This window comes from Panthera onca, chromosome C2, assembly GCF_046562875.1.
Source record: "Panthera onca isolate mPanOnc1 chromosome C2, mPanOnc1 haplotype 2, whole genome shotgun sequence".
In the NCBI taxonomy this organism is placed as follows: Eukaryota; Metazoa; Chordata; class Mammalia; order Carnivora; family Felidae; genus Panthera; species Panthera onca.
Genome location: NC_138347.1, coordinates 65,909,702 through 65,931,443, shown reverse-complemented (window position 1 = coordinate 65,931,443; position 21,742 = coordinate 65,909,702). Strand labels below are relative to the sequence as shown.

At 36.6% G+C, this 21,742-nt stretch overlaps 1 protein-coding gene and 1 non-coding gene across 4 annotated transcripts in view; both read left to right on the top strand.

Moving 5' to 3' along the window:
* GSK3B (glycogen synthase kinase 3 beta) overlaps positions 1–21,742 on the top strand; it is a 197,383-nt gene that overhangs the window by 22,823 nt on the left and 152,818 nt on the right. The window lies entirely within an intron of this gene.
* LOC132684531 (U6 spliceosomal RNA) lies at positions 21,229–21,335 on the top strand. Its single transcript, XR_009612716.1, has one exon. It is a non-coding gene; the product is annotated as a U6 spliceosomal RNA (small nuclear RNA).

Sequence of the window (21,742 nt, the reverse complement as noted above, 5' to 3'; positions counted from 1 at the left end):
TTACATATTTAGGTAAAGACTTTAATTTGAACCATTTTTCCCCCTTAGCCTTGGGCACTAGTGTTTTGTTTTTAAAATATTAGTGGAAGATACTAAGTTGAGGGATATGATGGAGTTAAAGTGTGTAACTCCCCTTTTTGAGTGTATAACATCAATGTGTTTATGTAGAGTGGTGGTGTATGTAACATGCTTTAGATAATGATCTGACTATTCTGACCATGAATGTTGGAGTAATTCATTTTAAAATATTTGGACAAACAATTCAGATAAGGAGAAATTATAGTTAACCTGTGAAAGTATTCATTTTAGTGTGATTGACAAAACAAAAATAAAATGAGAAAAAATTGTACCCCTAATTCCCATTTAAATTGACAAAGATTAGATATATAATAGTTGGTGACAAGGGTTTTGAAAGGTGTGTTGCTGAAGAAAAATAGGTTTGTATATTCTTTCTGGAGGGCAGTTCGACAGAATTTCAGAAGTTCTACTTCTGGGACGTTAGGGAAAGAAATTGAGATAGACTCACAAATTTAGGTACATATAAATCGTTATGGAAATTTTAATCCTGGGACTAATAACAATAATATTACTTAAATAGTGCTTCCCCATGCCATACATTACATTTATTTAATCCTCTCAATGATCTTATGATATTCATGCAAGAGGATTAAAAATGATGATATAGAAGAATATTTAACATGGATGTAAATATTTTTTTAAAGTACACATTTAACTTTTTTTAAGTACACATTTTTTTAAAGTTTATTTTGTGAGAGAGAGCACCTGTGAGAGCAGGGGAGGGACAGAAAGAGAGAGAAGAGGGGAGAGAATCCCAAGTGCTAAAAGCACTGAGCCAGATGTGGGGCTCAAGCCTACTAACCGTGAGGTTATGATCTGAGCTGAAATCAAGAGTTGGACACTTAACCCATTGAGTCACCCAGGCACCCCAGTATGGATATAAATTCGTAATAACAATGAGTGAAAATAGTACATTGCAAAAGAGTATGTGCACTGATTACATTGACTGTGACCAAACTGAGAATATTCTCCAAAATATTTATACTTACACTCCTGTATTATACTTACAATCTAGTTAAACTTACAATGTGTTATTCAGATATGTTAATTTTATTCTTTTTGCCATTTTATAGTTTCTCTTCAGTGAACATATATTATCTAACAAGAAACCTAATTTTTTTTTTAAAAGGTACTTTGATTTTACAGGATTTACTTCCAAGATTCCTGAACAGTGCATTCCCTAAACACCTTTAAAAAAGAATTCTATTGGTAATACTTTAAATCTATAAGTAACTTTAATCCTTGTGAGGGAGCTAGACTAAGGTTTAAGAGCTTTCTGGTTCTCTATGACTTTATGATTCATCTCAGGATTTTGTGTTATTAGGTATATTTCTTTGGAAATATGTTGCAAGGAAGTGAGCTGGATGAAACTTGCTGCATGATTGCTTTTTTGAAATCAGAATTGTTGTTGAATATTAATTAGCACCACAGTTTTGTGTGAAGGCTTTAAGACTGTGTGATAATGAGACTCATTATTGGAGAGACAGTGTTAGGTGTTCCAAGGTGTCCACATTTATAGTTCAGTGTTCAAAACCAACTATATGCTAGGCACTCTTCTAGTCAAAGTGCCTAGCAATAGTCAAGTAGGACAGATTTATTAAAGAAGAGACAGTAAAAATGTTTGTTTCATACTTTCTCCTAGGCTTGGGGTCTCCCAAAAGGCAGGAGGATTTATTTTCTTGGGTATTTGGGAGTTTGATTTAATTTAAGTTGAAAGTGAGAAGGAGCCATGAACTATGGAGAAGATAAATAATTATAGTATAATTTTCATATCAACTTACTATTGAGTTAGAGTTTTTATGTCTATATGTCTTTCTTAAGGAATTGGCATTTATTTAGTATTTATGTATCTTTCACTTCTACTTTTAACATGGTCTTTATGACAATCCCGAGAGAGAAGAATTATTATCAGTATTTAACAAATAATAAAATGGAGTTTTTAGAAAAGTTAAGTAATTTGCTTAAGGGTCGTTGCTTAATGAAATTTAAACTAGGTCTGTTGATGCTGAAGTCCGTTAGCTTTTTGTGATATCTTCCAAAGGAAGTTGGTATTAATTGTGTGGGGGTGAGGGTTTATTTTCTCCGTAGATAATACTGAATAACAAGATGTACTAAATTTGAAAGCTGTGCCGCAAATGTTTTTTTTCCCCCCAAATTGGGGAAAAGCCCAGCATATTTCAAAATAAAAAATACTCTTTTTTGTATTAAAAAAGTAAAATATGTTCATCATAGAAAAAATATAAGATTAGGGGGATGAAAAAGAAAGAAAAGAAGAAAGGTAGCTGGGATAGTAAAAGAGTTTTATTGATCCAGTGTTAAATTTTTGGTGTACAGGTAGTACTTAACATAATAATATAGTTTGGGTTCCAGAGTCTGTGTGACCTGGAATTAAATCTGAACTCTTACCATCTAATGGTTTTGTTATTTGAGATTTTCATGGTTTGGGGGCAAATTATTTATTTCAGTTTTGCATATGAAAGAAGTGAGGTTTAGAGAAGGCCTATATTATAGAGCATCTTAGAGTTTTGATGATTAAATGTGGTAAAAGGCATATGAAATGCTTGTCATATACCTAAAATTCCAGGCACATCCTAGTTCTTTGCACATAGATATATTATTTTTTACTGAAATTAATTATCAAAAATTACAACTGCCTTTTTTAAACCTCTGTATCAAAAATATCTTTTGATATAAATCACAGCATTTAAAATTTTCAGATAATAACTTATGTGTACCATGTGATGCTGTAATCAGTCATCCTCTTCTTGGTAGACATTTCATTGTTTCTGATTCTCTCTTTTGCAGTTATAAATAATATTTCAATGAATGTTTTTGTAGCAGACCTTTAAACATGTTTTCATCCCATTAGAATGAAGCTAGCAGTCAAAGAATACATACACTTTTAAGATTTTTGATTCAAGTTGCTGGATTGCCTTCCGAAGATATTGTAACTATGTTCCTAACAGTAATTCATATGGTCACCTGTTCCCCTGTGTTCTTACTGTGTTACATATTATAATTTTAAATCATCATTGTTGATTTGATCCATTTTAATTTACATTGCTTTGATTACTAATAAGGTTGAGGGTTATTTTTCTACATGCATATTGGCCCCTTGTGTATTATCTGTTTTCCCATTAGTTTTCAAGTCCTCATTTACATTTTGAAGGTTATTTATCTTTTCCTAGTGATGGAAAGAGCTCTTTATATATGAATACTCTGAACTCATTGTTGTATGTTGCAAGTACTTTCCCCCTAAATTATCTTGTAATTTTGCTTATGTTTATGTATTTATTTATGTTTATGTTTATTATTTTTTTGCTTATGTTTATTTTTGGATGCATAGAAGTTTAAAAAGTTTATGCTAACATATGTGTTGATCTTCTAGCTTTAGGGTATTGCTCCACGAACAGTACAGATTGGCAGTTCTCAGACTTTGGTCTCAGCACCTCTTTGTACTCTTAAATACTATTGAGAACCCTGAAGAGCTCTTGTTAATGTGGGTTACACCTGTAGATACTTGCCACGTTAGAAATTAAAACGGAGAATTTTATAAAATATTAATTTATTAGAAGCAATAAGTTTTTTACATGTTAACATAAATACCATTTTTAATGAAAAATAATTATATTTTCCCAAATAAAAAATTTTTTTGAGAAATTTTTATTTTTGCAGAGCTCTTTGAAGGTAGCTGGATTCTCATATATCTGTCTCTGCATTTAATCTCTGGTGATATCTATAATGGGACATATTGCCTCTGGAAAACTGTTTTGTATACTCCAAAGAATGAGTGTGAAAAAGCAGATGTTATATTATTATTGTTATGAACATAGTTTTGGTTTCATAGGCCCCCTGAAAAGGTCCAGAGATCTGAACTGTACTTTAAGAACTGCTGATACAAATGTTCACTTATATATTACTCTTGGAATTTTATGGCTGAATTTAATTTTTTTAATTATTATTTTTTAGCATTTATTTATTTTGAGAGAGAGAGAGAGAGAATGAATGAATCCCAAGTAGGCTCTGGCTGTCAGTGCAGAGCCCAACAGGTTCAACCTCATGACCATGAGATCATGACCTCAGCTGAAAGCAAGAGTCAGATGCTCAACTGACTGGGTCACCCAGACACCCCTTTTATGACTGAATTTAAATGAATGAATTTGAGTATAAGTTTATAATCCCCCCTCTTCCCAGTTAAGCATCCTTTTGTTGAAAGATCCATTTCTACATAAATCATTGACTGATGAAACTCTAAACCTACCCACTTTTTCTCAGTTATTGAGTTTAACTGCAATGAAAGCAGTAGTCTTAGCAATCTTTGCTTAATGTTCTGTCTATTTTGGTGTATTAGATTGCTGATGAATCTTCCAAACCCTGACTTCAGTTTCACAACCTATTGCCCTAAAAACTTAAAGATGTTTTATTCATGTTGATTATGGCGTTTTACTCTAACAAATATTGTTTCCTTGCCAGTTATGAAAGGGATACATGATCATTATAGGACACTTGAAATGTACACAGAAGCATAAACAAAAGAGTATTTTGTTACATTGAGTAGGCAGAGTGCTATAGTCTCTTACTATACTTTAATGGGAGTTATTTCAATATTGAAAAATGCTAGCAAGTTGAACAATTCATAAATTCCTACTCCACAGTTGATGAATTGTATGACTTTTCATGTGTTGTTTAGCTTCTTGGGATTCCTAATTCACCAGACTTATGTTTACTATTAAGTGTGTGTTTCTAGGTGCTTTGGATACAAAGAGCAAGACATGATTTCCCCTGCTAGGGGAAACCAATTTGCAGGTTAATGAAGAAATATATATGTTCTGTAATAAGTATTACTATGGCCACAAACAATTATTAATATTATGGAAGAGGCTGAGCAAGCTAATGTTGAGCAATGATGGGGGAGTGAAGAGAAGGAAGTGGATTTGCAAAGATTCAGGTTGTACAGTCTTCCTTTAGTATTTGATGATTTATTGGTTGTCTGGTCAAGAATGACTCCCAGCTCTACCACTGAGTGGATAATGATGTATACTAAAATAGGGAATATGCCCCACTCCCAACAAAATAAATCTCCCAGCACATCTGTATTTTCCAAGGCTCTATTCTTTTGCTTTCCAAGATGAGTTCAATTGTGACCATGTTGGATTTGAGGGGCCTGGAAATATTCAGGTGGAGATGTGTGGGAGGCATAAAGCTACCAGGAAAGTTGTGTGGACTAGAGTTCGTGGTGTAGCACATGTGATTGAGTGGAGATTAAGATCATCTTTTGAAAATTCTTAATAGGAGAGAAGAAGGCCAGTGATTCTCCAGCATTTGACGGAGAGTTAGAGGAAAATGAATCTAGCAAAAAGTTGTCAGAAGAGGGAAGATAGAAGAGTGGTGGTATAAAAGGCAACTGACCAGAATTTAAAGGAGGAAGGGAGAAGGGGATCTGAAATGCTAAATCCTCCTTACAAGCTCAAATAAGACCTGAAAATTGTTCATTTGATTTAGGAATAAGGAGGCATTGATGACTTAAAAACAGCTTAACTGGGAAGCTGGGTGTGGAAGCTGTTAGCAAAAGAGAGTAGAGGTGACTGGGCGCCTAGGCGGCTCAGTCAGTTAGGTGTCTGGCTCTTGGTTTTTTGGCTCAGGTCATGATGTCACGGTTTGTGAGTTTGAGCCCCACATTGGGCTCTATGTGCACAGTGCGGAACCTGCTTGGGATTCTCTCTCTCCCTCTCTTTCTCTGTCTCTCAAAAACAAATAAATAAACTTAAAAAATAGAGTAGAAGTGAGGAAATGGAATACAGTGAGTTTTGGCTACTTTTTTGAGAAGCTTGCAAATGGACATAGGGATTTGAGAATGTTATGTTCTAAGGAAGAAGAGAGGAAGAGACTCAGATTGAACTGAGAGATGAGGACATAATGTCATTTTAAACTTTCTAGAAAAACTTTTTGTTTGCCCTTTTTGTCTTTTAAACTATTTTATTTATTTTAGAGAGAGAGAAAGAGAGCCCGTGTGAGCAGGGCAGAGGGAGACAATCTTAAACAGGCTCCATGCCCAGTGCATAGCTGGACATAAGGCTCAGTTCCACGACCCTGAGATTATGACTTCAGCTGAAATCAAGAGTTGAACCCTCAACTGACTGGGCCACCCAGATGCCTCAATTGTTTGCCCTTTCTGTAAAAATTGTTTTAAAATATACAGTACATTTTAGATAATGCTAAATATGATTTTTATTTTTTATTAAAAAATATTTTTTTAATGTTTGTTTATTTTGAGAGAGAGAGAGTGTGTGAGTAGAGGAAAGATGGGGGGTGAGGGGCAACAGAGGATCCAAAGCAGTCTTTGTGCTGACAGCAGAGAGCCTGATGTGAGGTTCAAACTCACAAACCAAGAGATCATGACCTGAGCCAAGGTCAGATGTTTACCGACTGAGCCACCAAGGTATCCCTGTGATCTTTGATACTTTCTTATGCTGCTTCAGTTGCCGTGAATATCTGTTACTTTACTGTTCTACTGGAGGATATAGAGATAGCCTCATTTAAAATATAACAGCTAAAATAAAAAAAATAAAATATAACATCTTAGGGCTATTTTGTCATGTTGTAGCTTTTTAATAGTCAGCTTCATCTTTTCTTTGTGCATATCTGCTCTCCCCCGCCAACTCATTAGTGTGGTTGATCCTAGCAATAACACGACTTGTTCCTACAAGCATGTACTGTACCTAAGTAATTGTGAACTGGAACATATTACCAGTTGTTAGAATTGTGCTCTGAATGAAATTAGTAATTTTAATCAGTTAGATTGTAAGGATTTGAGGGGGGGAGGTTGCTTCTGTAAAGCTTAGTCTGTGATATATATGGTTTTCTACTGCTGTTTCACTTACAAAATTTAGAGCTTTATAGTTAGGTTGCTTTAGAATCCTAACTTCAACACTTACTATGAACTTGAACAAATGACTTACTACCAGAACTTGGCTTTCTTCATCTTTAAAATGATAATAGTAGTATTTACCTCACAGAGCAATTGTGGAGGTTAAATGGTGTAATCCTAGAAGAACATAGCTTCGGACAGAATAGGTAGATTCAATAAACCTTTGCTGTTAACAATTATTTTCTGTCTCCAGGGTTTTGATTTTCTAAGCTTGATGTTCCTGGTAGTCTTCTTGATGAGAGAGGTGTTACTGTGTTTGAAAAATGACCAGATTAAGTAGAGTCATACTGTAGACTTTATGTATCTAGGTGGGAAGTGAGCATTTGTAGCATATAACAAAGAGATTTACTTCCTAAGGTAGGTTGGTTTGTTAGGGAAGGTTTTTTTGTTTTAGAGGCATTTGGAAACACACTATTTCTTGAGGTGGTCCTGTAAGCACTTAATTTTTTTATTGAATACTAAAACTATTTTATATTTAGTATTTAAAAATTAGGGGGGTGAAAGATCACCTAGAATTATGGTATGGAATATCTTTGTGTGTGTGTGTGTGTGTGTGTGTGTGTGCGCGCGCGCGTGCGCGCGCGTGTGCGTGTGTAGGAAGTTAGGGGTTGTTGTAGACTAGATATTTTAGGACAGGAAATTAATGTAACCTGGTGAGGCTCATGAGTATTGCAGGCTGAGTATCAAAACTACCGGGTAACCTGTAATTTAACCCAGAACATTACTTGAAAGACAGGAAGTTAGGTTTGTGCCATGGTCTGAGAAAACCCTTAAAACCCTTATTCTCCTTTTTATATGAGACTTGCACTCTTGAGAGACAAGAGTGAAATTATATAGGATATTTGATAACCATCAATTTAGTCATTCTTTTCTTCTTCCTATCAAATAAATTGTACTATTCTTTTAAACATCTTAGAGTCCAGTTGAGAGTCCGTACCTTTTTGGTATAGTAAAACCTTAATGGGTGGAAAATCCTGTTTTCTAGATTTGTGAATGTAGGAGTACATTTGTTAAGGTAGTCCTAGCCATTAAATTTCTCTAACACCCACAGACCCCCTTTATAAAGGAGAGAAGCATTTAGTTTGTTTAGAAATAGTAAACTAGGGGTGCCTGGGTGGCTCAGTCGGTTAAGCATCTGACTTCGGCTCAGGTCATGATCTCACAGTTCGTGGGTTCGAGCCCCGCATTGGGCTCTGTGCTGACAGCTCAGAGCCTGGAGCCTACTTCGGATTCTGTGTCTCCCTCTCTCTCTGACCCTCCCCAGCTCACACTCTGTCGTCTCTCCCTCTCTCAAAAATAAATAAACATTAAAAAAAATTAAAAAAAATAAAAATAGTAAACTAAATTGTTTCCTTCTGATAATTGGCCCAGGTGTGTTAATGGTGTTTAAAGTTTAATGCTGCTAAACTCACATAGGAATTTTGACTGGTTTTAAATGCCGTAAAAACAGATTTTACTTTTGTTGATAACTCATTTAGTGAGAAGACCATGTTAAATTCAGGAATGATTTTAAAAACTATTAAAGTTTTCGTCTTCCTGTTTGTAAGTCTCTCCATGTCTGCAGTCATACTAAATGACTCATGAATGCTTTATTTCTTGTCTTGCTGACAGAATTATCCTTTCAGCAATAGAGCGGGCATTGGCAGTGATAGGTCAGTGATTTGACAAAGCACTGCTAGTTTTTTGTTGAAGGGAAAAAAGATGAAGTCTCTGTCATTTGTTGAAGTATGTTTAGATGCCTGCCAGTTGAAAAATGATTGATTGTACTGTTTGTGGAAGGTGTTGAATTAATATGGCTTAGTATTTTTGCCTTGTTGAAGTAAGATTTGATTGCCTTTTGTTTTAAAAGTTGCTCTTGGGATGCCTGGGTGGCTCAGTCAGTTAAGTGTCCAACTTTGGCTCAGGTCATGATCTCCTGGTTTGTGGGTTTGAGCCCTGTACCCAGCTCTGCGCTGACATCTCAGAACCTGGAGTCTGCTTCAGATTCTCTCTCTCTCTCTCTCTCTCTCTCTCTCTCTCTCTCTGCCCCTCCCCCGCTTGTGCTCTGTCTTCTCTTTCAGAAAGAATAAATAAATAAACATTAAAATAAAATAAAAGTTGCTCTTCTGGGACACCTGTGTGGCTCAGTCGGTTAAGCCTCTGACTCAATGTCTTGTGATTGTGGGATGGAGCCCTGTGTCAGGCTCAGTGCAGAGCATGGAGCCTGCTTGGAATTCTCTCTCTCACTGTCTCTCTGCCCTTCTTCTGCTTCTTCTGCTTGTGCTCTTTCTCTCTTTCTCTCAAAAAAAATAAATGAACTTAAAAAAAAGTTGCTCTTAAGGTATAGTGCTTCTGAAAATTAAAAGTCACCAAAGTAGCACTTGAAAAATTTAGAAACTCTTATTAGAGAATTCCATCACTTAACAACAAAACCCTCTAAAAACTCCAATTTTAATTAGCTGTAAAAGTACCTCCCCTCAGTTGTTATCATGTAGTTATTTTCCAAAGACACATCATGTTATCAGAAATTGCATTTATGTTTTTAATGGCTTTAAGCTGCTGTAGTTTTAGGGGAAAAGGTGGTGGTAGCTTAGATCAGTTTTCAGATTCCTAATCACAAGTAATCGTAAGAATTTAATAGTTAGGTTTTCCTTTTCTCTTTAAGTTATAGGAGTATATCTGTAAAACCCAAACCACACTGAAGAAATTAGTATTAGATGACATAAATCTAGCTTTTATGCCAAATTAACGGTCTTTTCCTGTCATCACTACTATCATTAGTGTATGTTAGCTATTGATATATAACAAACCATTCCAAAACTTGGTTTAAAATAACCACCCATTTTTTATTGCTCATGAATCTTTGGATCAACTGGGTAGTTCTGCAGATTTGGGCTAGGCTTACGTGATTTTATATGGGTTTGCTTGTATTTCTTGTGGCTTAGCTGGTAGATTGGGTAAGACTAGCTTGGCTAGGGTAGTGGTTGGCAGCTGAGGTAACAGGGTGACTGAGCAATGCATCTCTAGGTATCCAGCACACTGGCTTGGGCTTGTTTCATGGTAGCAGAACATACTTCCAAGAGAGAGGTTATGGAAGCACGTAGGAGTTCCTGAGGGCCATGCTCAAAACTGGCAAACTATCATTTTCACGGTTTTCTATTGGCCAAAACATGTCATGAGTCCAGTTCAGATTCAAGAGGTGGGAGAAGACTACAAAGTTATGCAAAGGGTGTAAATATAGGGAGGCCTGCAGAATTGGCAGAACTTTTGCAATCAATCTCCCACAAAATTTCTGTAGTGCTTTTTTCGATTACCCAATCATATACTTTTTAAAAAACTTTTATTAGTGATAAGGCACCTATCCACTCCACTGTGTAGCTGTGCTATATCTACAACAGTTTTTATCTTATTTCTTTTACAGTTATAGCTTCCCCACATAATGCATATGGGTTCCCTAATTAAACAGTTGAGCTGTGTCCCCTTCTAGTTAAGAAAACTGGAAGAGATGCCTAAAATGGTCTTCTGTTTTAATCTGATTAAGTCTTCCTCTTTCCTTGAAGCCTTTTAATCTTGTTTTCTTCTCAGTCTGTTAATTTTTATTTCCCAGTATTCTGTTCTTTGGCTTGCTTACTGTTTTTCTCCCTGTCATTTTTTTTCTTAGTAGAGATGAAATTGTTGTAACAACAACAACAACAAAAAACCAGAACCACTTCAAAGTCTACAATTCAGTGGCATTTAACATTTGCAGTGTGCAAAGCAACACCTTTATCATGTTCCAAAACATTTTCATTACCTCAAAAGAAAAATCTGTATTCATTAGCAGCCATTTCCCTATTCCCTCCTCCCACAAGCCCCTGGCAACCACCAAGCTGCTTTCTGTCACTGTGAATGTACCTATTCTGGGCAATCGTTTGTTTTTTACCTTGTGTATCTGTTTATGTTTTTTCTACCTAGAGTATCCTAAATCCTATTAGACTTCTGCGTTAGGTCCACTAATTTCTTCCCCCTCACAAAGATTGTATTCTAGAGTTAAATTAGGCTACAGTGACCCTTAGCATTCTGACTTCACTGAAACTGCTATTGTGTCTCTCAGGTTGTTTCTTCTCATTCTTTCCTGCAGGGTGTGGGGATGGGGAGGACCCTCCCCCAGTGTTAATATTTGGTCTTCATCCCTTTGTTCTTAGTCTTCCCACCTTTTTTCCTCCTGATCTTAACTACTTCTGTAATGAACCTAGACCTTTAGACCAGTTCTCTTCAGAATTCCAGACCTGCTGGAATTTCTACCCAGATGTTTCCTATTTACTTTAAACTGAACATGTTAAAATTGAAATAATTTTCTCTCCTCACCCTGTCTTCTTCCTTAAACAAAATGAAATCTCAGTATTGCTCTTCTTCCCATTTTCTTTCGTGGTAAATGGGACCATGATCGTCCATAGAGATCCCTGGGTTTGTTCCTAGGAGTCAGAGTTTGTTCCTCCTTATACCTAATTCTCTACCCCTAGTCATTCTTCAGGTCTATCCCACTCTTAAATATCTCAGGAATATCTATTCCTTTCCATTTCTGTAGCCCTCACTTTAATTTTTTTAATGTTTGTTTATTTTTGAAGGGGAAAGAGACAGAGTGTGAGTGGGGGGGTGGGGTGGGGGGTGGGGCAGAGAGAGAGGGAGACACAGAATCCGAAGCAGGCTCCAGGCTCTGAGCTGTCAGCACAGAGCCTGACGTGGAACTTGAACTCACTACCGGGAGATCATGACCTGAGCCAAAGTCGGACACTTAACCGCCTAAGCCACCCAGGCGCCCACCCTGTCTGTAGCACTCACTTTAGGATCTTGTCACTCTTCTTAGACAAGGGTTCACAAACTATAGCCCACAGGCTAAATATAGCCAGCTGCCAGTTTTTGTGGATCAAGTTTTATTCGGAATACAGCCTTGCTCATTAGTTTAGGTGTTCGTTGTTTATGGCTGGTTTTATGCTACAAAGACAGAGTTGTGTACTTGCAGCAGAGCCCACATGGCCTGCAAAGCCTAAAATATGTACTGTCTTTGGGCACCTGGGTGGCTCAGTCAGTTAAACATCCCAACTCTTGATCTCAGCTCAGATCTTGATCTCAGTGTTGTGAGTTCAAGCCCCACACTGGGCTTTGCACTAGGCATGAAGTCTACTTAAAAATTACTGTTTGGCCCTTTATGGAAAAGCTTTGCCTACCCTTGGGCTATACCTGATTTTCTGTCTCTAATATTGTCTACCCTTCTCTCCCACCCTAGTTGAATATCAGAAGTTTGACATACATCCTCTTGCACAAATCTTTTGCTACTCATTCCTCACAGAATAAAATTTAAGACCCTTTCTTATCATAGCATAAAGCCCCTCCCTATTTGAAGTCTTTGACATTTCTGATTATTCTCTTCTTTGCTTCCTTCATACCTTCTACAACTTTTGCTGTACTTAACATACCTGTTGGGCTGTTTTATCCATTTAAGAGTATTCCCTAGTAGACTTTAAAACCAGCCTTGGAACAGGCCTGGAACCAGGCACTTAATACTCTTCAAGAAGTGTTTGTTGGCTGAATGGGTTGATTGCTTTTGTGTTTGTTAGACTCTTCCTAACTAGTCTGTCAAGGTAGGAATTAGGTCTCACTGTACTTTTACATCCTTTGATTATATCTGAGGAAATGTTCGGCCCATAGTAGGTATCTATCGTTGTTAAAATTGATTTTGAATTACCTAGACAAAGTGAAGAGGTACAAAGATTCCTTTTGGGGAGAGTGGGCATTCATCAAAGTGAAACTGTCTAGCTAACCCTGTTGAAAAGAACTTGATTGACTTAATTACCAACTTTCCCCCTTGTCACATATAGGCATTTTTTCCCTCTGTACTTGGGAATTTGATTTTAATTGAATACTTTGTGCCATCCATTAGGCATCATATGATCTTTTCTATATAATACATCTATAAGGAACATTTAGGTAGAATGTGCTAAGAAGTTGAGAGGACAAAGTTATTCTAAAAGTACTGATTTGGTCTGGCTGTAAATGGGAACAGGAATAGATTGTTACTCTTGCCATTAGCTGTTAGTTAGCTGTATTTTTTCTTTACTGGATTAGTTTGCCTATTTGGTGTGCATAGGTGCCAGTCCTGGTAGGATTCCTAGCCGCATCAGCAGAAGTAGAAGTAGTAGAAGTAGTAGTAGTAGTAATCACTTGTCTAATGTTTTTCTGTGTGACAGCTGCTGTTTTAACCACAATATATAAATTAACTCATTTATAATCTATGAGATAGATCTTATCCCTATTTTTTAAATATATTTTTAAATGTTTATTTTTAAGAGAGAGAGAGAGAGACAGAGAGCAAGTTGGGGAGGGGCAGAGAGAGGGAGACACAGAATCTGAAGCAGACTCCAGGCTCTGAGCTGTCAGCACAGATCCCAACTTGGGGCTCGAACTCATGAACCGCTAGATTATGACCTGTGCCAAAGTCAGATACTGAACTGACTGAGCCAGCCAGGGGCTCCATTATCCTTATTTTATGGATGAGCAGCCTGAGGCATAGGGAAGTGAAATAAATAAACTTGGCTAAGATAATATAGGTAGTAAGTAGTGGAACCAGGATTTAATCAAAGCTGTCTGGCTCCACACTACACGTTCTTGGTCACTGTGCTGGATTTTCTCTTTACGGATCATGGAATGATTTAAGTGCTTGGTTCTTGCATTCGTTGCATTTCTCTCTAAAACAGAAACTCTAAGATTTTGGGTCAGTGGGGAAAGGAGGAAGTACCAAATGGTTAAAGATTGATTTTTTTTTTTTAAGACACATAAACACCACTTTATATTTATCATTAGTTGTGGACTTCTTTTTAGCTCTATTCCATTTTTATCTTTTAAAGGCAAGAGTGTGGTTTTCTTTTGCCTTAACTTGTATGAATACAGAATATACGTACTAAATGATCTTCCTAAATGATCTGGCTTATGCAAAGAACTAAGCAGTAGAGGCAGCACATTATAATTGGAAAGTTAAATACATATAGTGAAACATAAAATCATGTATGTGGTTCTAGAAGATATAATTTTGTTTAGCTGTGAGGATATATAGTCCCTTGGCTTGGAATTACATTGTGGTAATCAAGGAGATCATCACTGGAGCTGGGTGGGGTTGGTCTTTTAGATGTTTCTTTTAGCAAACTTAAAAGAACACTTGGAGGTATAACTTACATACAGCAGATGGCATAAAGCCTAAGTTTGCAACTCAATGAATACATTACCCCTCATATCAAATGAAGTATAAAACAGTTTCATCATTGTTCAGAAGGCTGTCTTATGGCCCCTCTCAGTCAATAAATACCCCACCCCTTACTTACCTTGTTTTATTTTATTTTTAATTTTTTTAATGTTTATTTTTGAGAGAGAGAGAGAGAGTGAGAGAGCGAGGGAGCACAAACAGGGGAGGGGCAGAGACAGAGGGAGACACAGAATCTGAAGCAGGCTCCGGAATCTGAGCTGTCAGCACAGAGCCCGACATGGGGCTCGACCTCAACACACTATGAGATCATGACCTGAGCCGAAGTCGGACGCTCAACCAACTGAACCACCCAGGCCCCCCTGTTTCATTTTTTTAAATTGCATTTATTGCCACTTGGCATGTATTAGTTTGTCTTTCCTACTAGAGCATAAAGTTTATGAGGACAGGGACTTGGTTTTGTTCACTCTTTGCCCAGCATAGTACCTGACATACAGTAAGTGTTCGACTACTATTAGATTGCTACAAATTGATGAAAAATACAGAATTGTCCACTACGTACCGTGTTACGTGGTATACAGGTGCTGGTTCATGCTGAGGATAGATAATAAATTTTAGTTTTCTAGGAAGAGACTTTTGACATTCAGTATGATACTCAGACCAATTTTAAGAGGGAAATTGAGCCATGCTGACATTAGGTGTGCTACTAGTCTTTGCTCATGTGTATGTTAGGAAATATGGAAATTTGTTACCAGTGAGATCGATTGGATTGCCTTCTTGAGAGTATCTAATTTCTTACAGTTATCTGAGATTCTTAACTCACACTCTTGATAATCTTTTTGAATACCTCAAAGAGTTGCAAAAGACTAAATGCTGTTCTTCTGAGGAGAGAATTGTGATGGAAAAAGGATTGGTTTATTTGATCAGGTAAGACAGTTTAATTGTAGTTTAAAGGTCCTTTGTAGCACCTTAGTTAAAACAATGAAAATTCTGTGTTTTGATTAGATTTAAGATAATTAAAAAAAATTTTTTTTTTAACATTTATTTATTTTTGAGACAGAGAGAGACACAGCATGAACAGGGGAGGGGCAGAGAGAGCACAGAATCGGAAGCAGGCTCCAGGCTCTGAGCCATCAGCCCAGAGCCCGACGCGGGGCTTGAACTCGCGGACCGTGAGATCGTGACCTGAGCTGAAGTCGGACGCTTAACCGACTGAGCCACCCAGGCGCCCCTAGATTTAAGATAATTAAAGGAGTATGTAGTTTAGAAATCATTTCTAGTTACACTTATGTAGAGCAGAAAGTAATTTTGAGCTGAAAGTGACCTTAATATTCTGGTTCATGCTCTTGTCTGTCAAGTTACCCTCTTGTTTTACATTTGAGGAAACTGGGGTACAAAGAAGTTACGTTGTGTTCAAGCTTAGTACAAAGCAGCAATCAAACCAGTCTGTTTAACTCAGAAGTTAAAAGACTCTTTTGCATCATGTTGACAGTAGAATCATTTGGGAATTTTTGGAATCCTACATGAGTTAGGGTCCTACTCCCAGAGGTTTTTGTTTTTATTAGATTTGGGATGTGGGCCAGACATGTGTAATGAGATAATAAAAACAAAGTAAAATTAAAACTCAAACCATGCTATCCCCTTAGGTTTTTAATAATGAATTATTTTTCCAAGTGATACATAGTGTAGTGGTTTAGGACCATTGTGCTGTAATGCCTCCTTTCCTCTTCTCCCCTCTCTGTCTCTCCTTCCCCTCTCCCCTTTCCCTTCTTTGTAACTACTAGATTTTATTTCTTAGAGCAATTTCAGGTTTACAGAAAAAACTGAACAGAAACTACAGAGAATTCTCCTATACTCTCTCCCCCTACCCAGTTTTCCTTACTATTAACATTGTGTATTGTGTGGTAGTATTTGTTAAAATTGATGAACCGGTATTGATAGATTGTTATTAACTAAAGTCCATAGTTTATTATTCGTAACTGCCATTAGGCGCACTCTTTTTGTTGGATAGTTCTGTGGCTTTTGACAAACGCATAATGTTATGTATCCACTATTGCAATAGCATACAGAATAGTTTCACTGCCCAAAAAATCCTCTATGCTTCCCCTATTATTTGTATTCCCCCATCCCTGGCAACCACTAGTCTTTTAAATATCTCTATAGTTTATCTTTTCTAAAATGTCATGTAGTTGCGTCATACAGTATGCAGCTTCTTTGACTTAGCAATAGGCATTTAAGGTTCCTCCATGTGTTTTTGTGCCTTGATAGCTCATTTCTTTTTATTGCTGAATAATATTCCACTGTATAACTATACCAAGATTTGTTTTTCTTACACTTATTGAAGGATATCTTGAGTCCTTCCATGTTTTGGCAAATCTGAATAAAACATTTTTATTACTATAAACATTTTTGTGCAGGTTTTTGAGTGGACAGGTTTTCAGTTCACATGCATAAATATCCATGAGTGCAATTGTTGGATTGTATGGTTAAGAGTATGTTTGGTTTTGTAGGAAACTGCCAAACTGTCTTTCAAAGTGGCTGTACAATTTTGCATTCCTATCAGCAGTTTGTGAGCGCTCCTCTTGTTCTGCATCCTTTGGTGGTGCCAGTGTTTTGGATTTTAGTTGTCCTAATAGGTTTGCAGTAATATTTCATTGTTTTAATTTGCAATTCCCTAGTGAGATGTTGAATATCTTTTCATATGCTTATTTACCATCTGTATATCTTCTTTGGTGTTAAGTGTCTGTTCATGAGTTTTGCCTATTTTTAATCATGTTGTTGAATTTTAAGAGTTCTTTGTATGTTTGGGACACAAGTCCTTTATTAGTTATGTGTTTGACAAATATCTTTCCCCAGTTTGTGGCTTGTCTTTCCATTCTTAATAGTATCTTTTGCAAAGCATAAATTTTTATTTTTGATGAAGTCCAGCTTATCAGTTTTTCTTTCATGAGTCGTGATTTTGGTGTTGTACCTAAACAGTCATCACCAAACCCAAGGTCACCTAGATTTTCTCCTGTTATCTTTTAGAAGCTCTATAGTTTTGCATTACTTTATGTCTATGATCCATTTTGAGTTAATTTTTGTGGAAGGTATAAGCTCAGTTTCTATTCTCTCTCCCTCCCTCTCTCTCTCTCTTTTGTTTTTTTTTTGCATGTAGATGTCCAGTTGATGTAACACAATTTTTAGAGAAGATTGCCATGCCGTTTGATGTCCTTTTTCAATGGAGTATGCTCAAATGTGCATACACAAAATTGAGTTCTTATTATTAAAATAAGAAACCTGAGATTATCATCATTATTTTGACTTACAAAGCTTAAAAATACTGAGAAGTTAGTAGCTAGCATATTAAGTAAGAGCTTGGGCTCTGGAACAAGTCATTTCTTTTATTCAGATTCTGAATATGCCATTTACTAGTTGTGATCTTGGACAAATTATTTAACTGCCCCAACCTCCTCATCTATAAAAAGTGTTTTTATACTAAATAAATTCTGTGTACTATAAAGCATAAAGCATTTAGTATAGTGCTTTGCCTATATTATAGTTATGGAAAATTAATAATAATAATAAAGAGCCTCAAATATTTTGGATACTTTTAATTCACTAATCTCTGTTATTCCTTGTGGTGTGTTGTAAGGAAATAATATAAACAGGAATAAACAATATACTTGGACCTTTTCTATCATTATTGATGACTTTCTGGCAGAAGCAGATTTACATAAGGGAGCTTAATGAATGACCTTGAATAACCATCATTTAAAGAGTATAAAATGTATGGGGCGCCTGAGTGGCTCAGTCGGGTTAAGCGTCGGGGTTAAGCGTCCGACTTCCACTCAGGTCATGATCTCACAGTTCGTGAGTTCGAGCCCCGTGTCGGGCTCTGTGCTGACAGCTCAGAGCCTGGAGCCATCTTCAGATTCTGTGTCTCCTTCTATCTCTCTTCCCCTCCCCTGCTCATGCTCTGTCTCTCTCTGTCTCAAAAATAAATAAAAACATTAAAAAAAATTTTTTTTAAGTATAAAATGTAAAAACAAAAACGGTGCTTCATTCTTATATGCTCTGTTTTTTCTAAAAATCAATAAATACCATCAAATTGCTTAAGACTAAAGGTTATAGGTATAAGATGGTGAAAGAAGAGTTCTAGCACTTTATAAAATGTATTTAATTGCTTTGCATATGATGTATTATACACTATCTGCTTCGTTATATATTTAGAATCATTTCTTACTTTAGATTGTGTTTTAGTTCTTTAAGGTAATGTGTCTTCAGTTCTTCAGAATCTGTCACAGAATTTCTGGGCAGAGAAGCATGTGTTTCTTAATTGCTGTGGATAAGCTATTTCTTTAAAAGTGTTCTTTTCTAGTATCTTACTACTTGATTTTTTTTTTCCCCCTTAAGAGTAGATGGAGGAACCATTTGCAGTATAATTACGAAATGCCTGTCTGTTTTTAAAGTTCAGGCTAGGTAAGACAAAGGGATAAACTAGGGTCCTTTAGGGCAACACCTTGAATAAAAGCTAAGCAGTTCCTTATTTGCTTCAAGTAATTGCTTATGAATTGAATTATGGGTATATCCACACTTATATATTCAGCATTTCTGTGTATTTAGTATATAAGGTATTGGGGTGATAATTGTTTAATGCACTGATAAGAATTGTTGTCCTGCTGAGTTATCATAAAGTTTGAGTTTTTCAAAGCAAATCTGAGTTTTGGTTAAATTTATTTCTGTGGTACAGAATTTGTAAATGTGTCTTAACAGTGATTCTAAAATGCTTATTGATGCATGCTATTATTTTGATCTCTGTGTAAACAGTTCTTTTTTTAAAACTGCTATGTGGCATAGATTTGTTTTTTAAATTACTCTTTATTCTCAGTCATTTGGCACCTATATGAGTCATGGTAGCCCTTCTCTTTGATATTTAAATTGGTGATACCCTGAGGATGTTCAAAACAAAACAAAATAAAACAACAGAAGCTAGTGACCAGAATTAATTTAACAACATATTCTTAATGAGGATATCTTCTGAATTGTCAGAATAAACTAATAATTTATATTTTCCTGCTATATATTAAAAAAAAAAAAACAAAAAAACCAAGACTTTTTTTTGGGGGGGGGGGGCAAATTGTACCTGATACTGGTTTTAGTCATTGAATCCACCATAGAGCACCAGCAGGCTACATACTATGTAAAGTACAGAGACTTTTTAAAGTACATTCCATTTAAGGGGCACCCCGGTGGCTCAGTCAGTTGAGCATCTGAATTCCGCTTGGGTTATGATCTCGTGATTTGTGGCTTCGAGCCCCGCATTGGGTTCTGTGCTGACAGCTCAGAGCCTGGAGCCTGCTTTGGGTTCTGTGTCTCCCTCTCTCTGCCCCTCCCCCGCCTGCACTCTGTCTCTCTCTCAAAAATAAATAAGTATTTTTTAAAAAAGGTACATTCCATTTATGATAAAGATATTCAACAAATGAGGAATAGGAGGGAACTTTCTCTACCTGATAAAGAGCATCTATGAAAAAACCATGAGTGTACATCACACTTAATGATGAAAGACTGACTACTTTCCCTTAAGATCAGAAGCAAGATAAACAACCTTCAACATTGAGGTTCTTGACAGGGCCTTTGGCAAGAAAAAGAAAAGGCATCCAGATTGGTAAGAAAGAAGTTAAAAGTATCTCTGTTGCAGACGTGTATAGAAAGTTCAAGAAATCCACTATTTAAAAAAAACTTTTTTAATGTTTATGTTTGGGAGGGAGGGAGGGACACAGAGAGAGGGAGACACAGAATCTGAAACAGGCTCCAGGCTCTGAACTGTCAGCACACAGCCTGATGCAGGGCTTGAACTCGGAAACGGGAATGGCGAGATCATGACGTAGGCCATAGTCAGATGCTTAACCCGTTGAGCCACCCAGGTATTCCCAAGAAACCCACTATTAATCCACTGTTATAGCTGATAAATGAGCTCAGCAAGATAGAGAATCAATGTAAAAAATCAGTTGTATTTTTATACAGTAGAAATGAGCAAATTATTGGAAAACCATTCCATTTATGGTAGCATCAAAAGAAATAAAATAGTTAACAAAATTAACAATAATTAATAAATTTAATGAAAGAATGACAAAACTTGTAGTATGGAAATTATAAAACATTGTTGAAAGAAATTAAGAAGACCAAAATAAATGGGAAGACATCCCATGTTTATGGACTGGAAGACATAATATTATTAAGGTGGCAATATGCCTCTAATTCCCAGATTCAGTACGATCCCTATCACAATTTCAACTACCTTTTTGCAGAAATTGATAAGCTGATCCTAAAATTCATATGGAAATATAAGGGATCCTGTATTAGTTTTCTAGGGCTGACATAAAGTACCCAAAAGTAGGTGGCTAAAAACAAAAGAAGTTTATTGTTTCGTAGTTCCAGAAGCTAGAAGTCCAAAATCAAGGTGTTGAACAGGTGATGCACTGTCTGACAGCTGTAGGGAAGAATCCTCCCTTGCCTCTTCTAGTTTCTGGTGTTTGCCAATAGTCCTTGGCATTCCTTTGCTTGTATATGCATGACTTCATTTACCTGGATATCTTCTCCCTGTGTGTGTCTTCACATTGTCTTCCCTTTGTGTGTTGTGTGTTTGTCTCTGTGTCCCAAAGCCCCCTTTTTATAATGAAAGGACACCAGTAATATTGGATTAGAGACACTTGAATAATCTCATTTTAACTTGATTATTTCTATAAAGCCTCTCTTTCCAAAATCACATTCTGAGGTACTCAGGTTTAGAACTTCTATGTAACTGTTTCTGGGGGTTGGTGGTGGGCGGGGGGTGAGGGGGACCCAATTCAACCCATAACAGAACCTGAATAGCTCAAAAAATCTTGACAAAAAAAAAGTTGGAAGACTTTTACTTCCCAATTTCAAGACTTATTACAAAGCTACAATAATCAAGACTGTGTGCAGCTGGCATAAGGATAGACAGATCAATGAAATAGATCTGAGTGTTTAAAAATAAACCCTTACAGTGCTTGTTTCGGCAGCACATATACTAAAATTGGAATGATACAGAGAAGATTAGCATGGCCCCTGCGCAAGGATGACACGCAAATTCGTGAAGCTTCTGTATTTTTTTGTATCGAAACCAATTTGACAACAATTTCATATAAAAAAAAAATAAACCCTTACATTTATGGTCAGTGGTTTTGAAAAGGATACCAAGACAAGTTGGAAAAGAATAGTCTTTTCCACAAACAGTCTGGGACAACTGGATATCCACATGCAAAAGCGATGAAGTTGAGGGTGTCTGGGTGGCTCAGTCAGTTAAGTGTCTGACTCTTGATTTCTGCCCAGGTCACAATGTCATGGTTGATGGGGTTGGGCTCTGCATTGTCATTCTCCCAAGAGAATACCACTTGGGATTCTCTCTCCCTTTCTGCCCCTCCCCTGCTCCTGTTCTCTCTTAAAATAAACAAACAAACTTAAAAAAAAAAAAAAGCGGTGAGGTTGAATTCCTACTTCATACTGCATACAAAAATTAT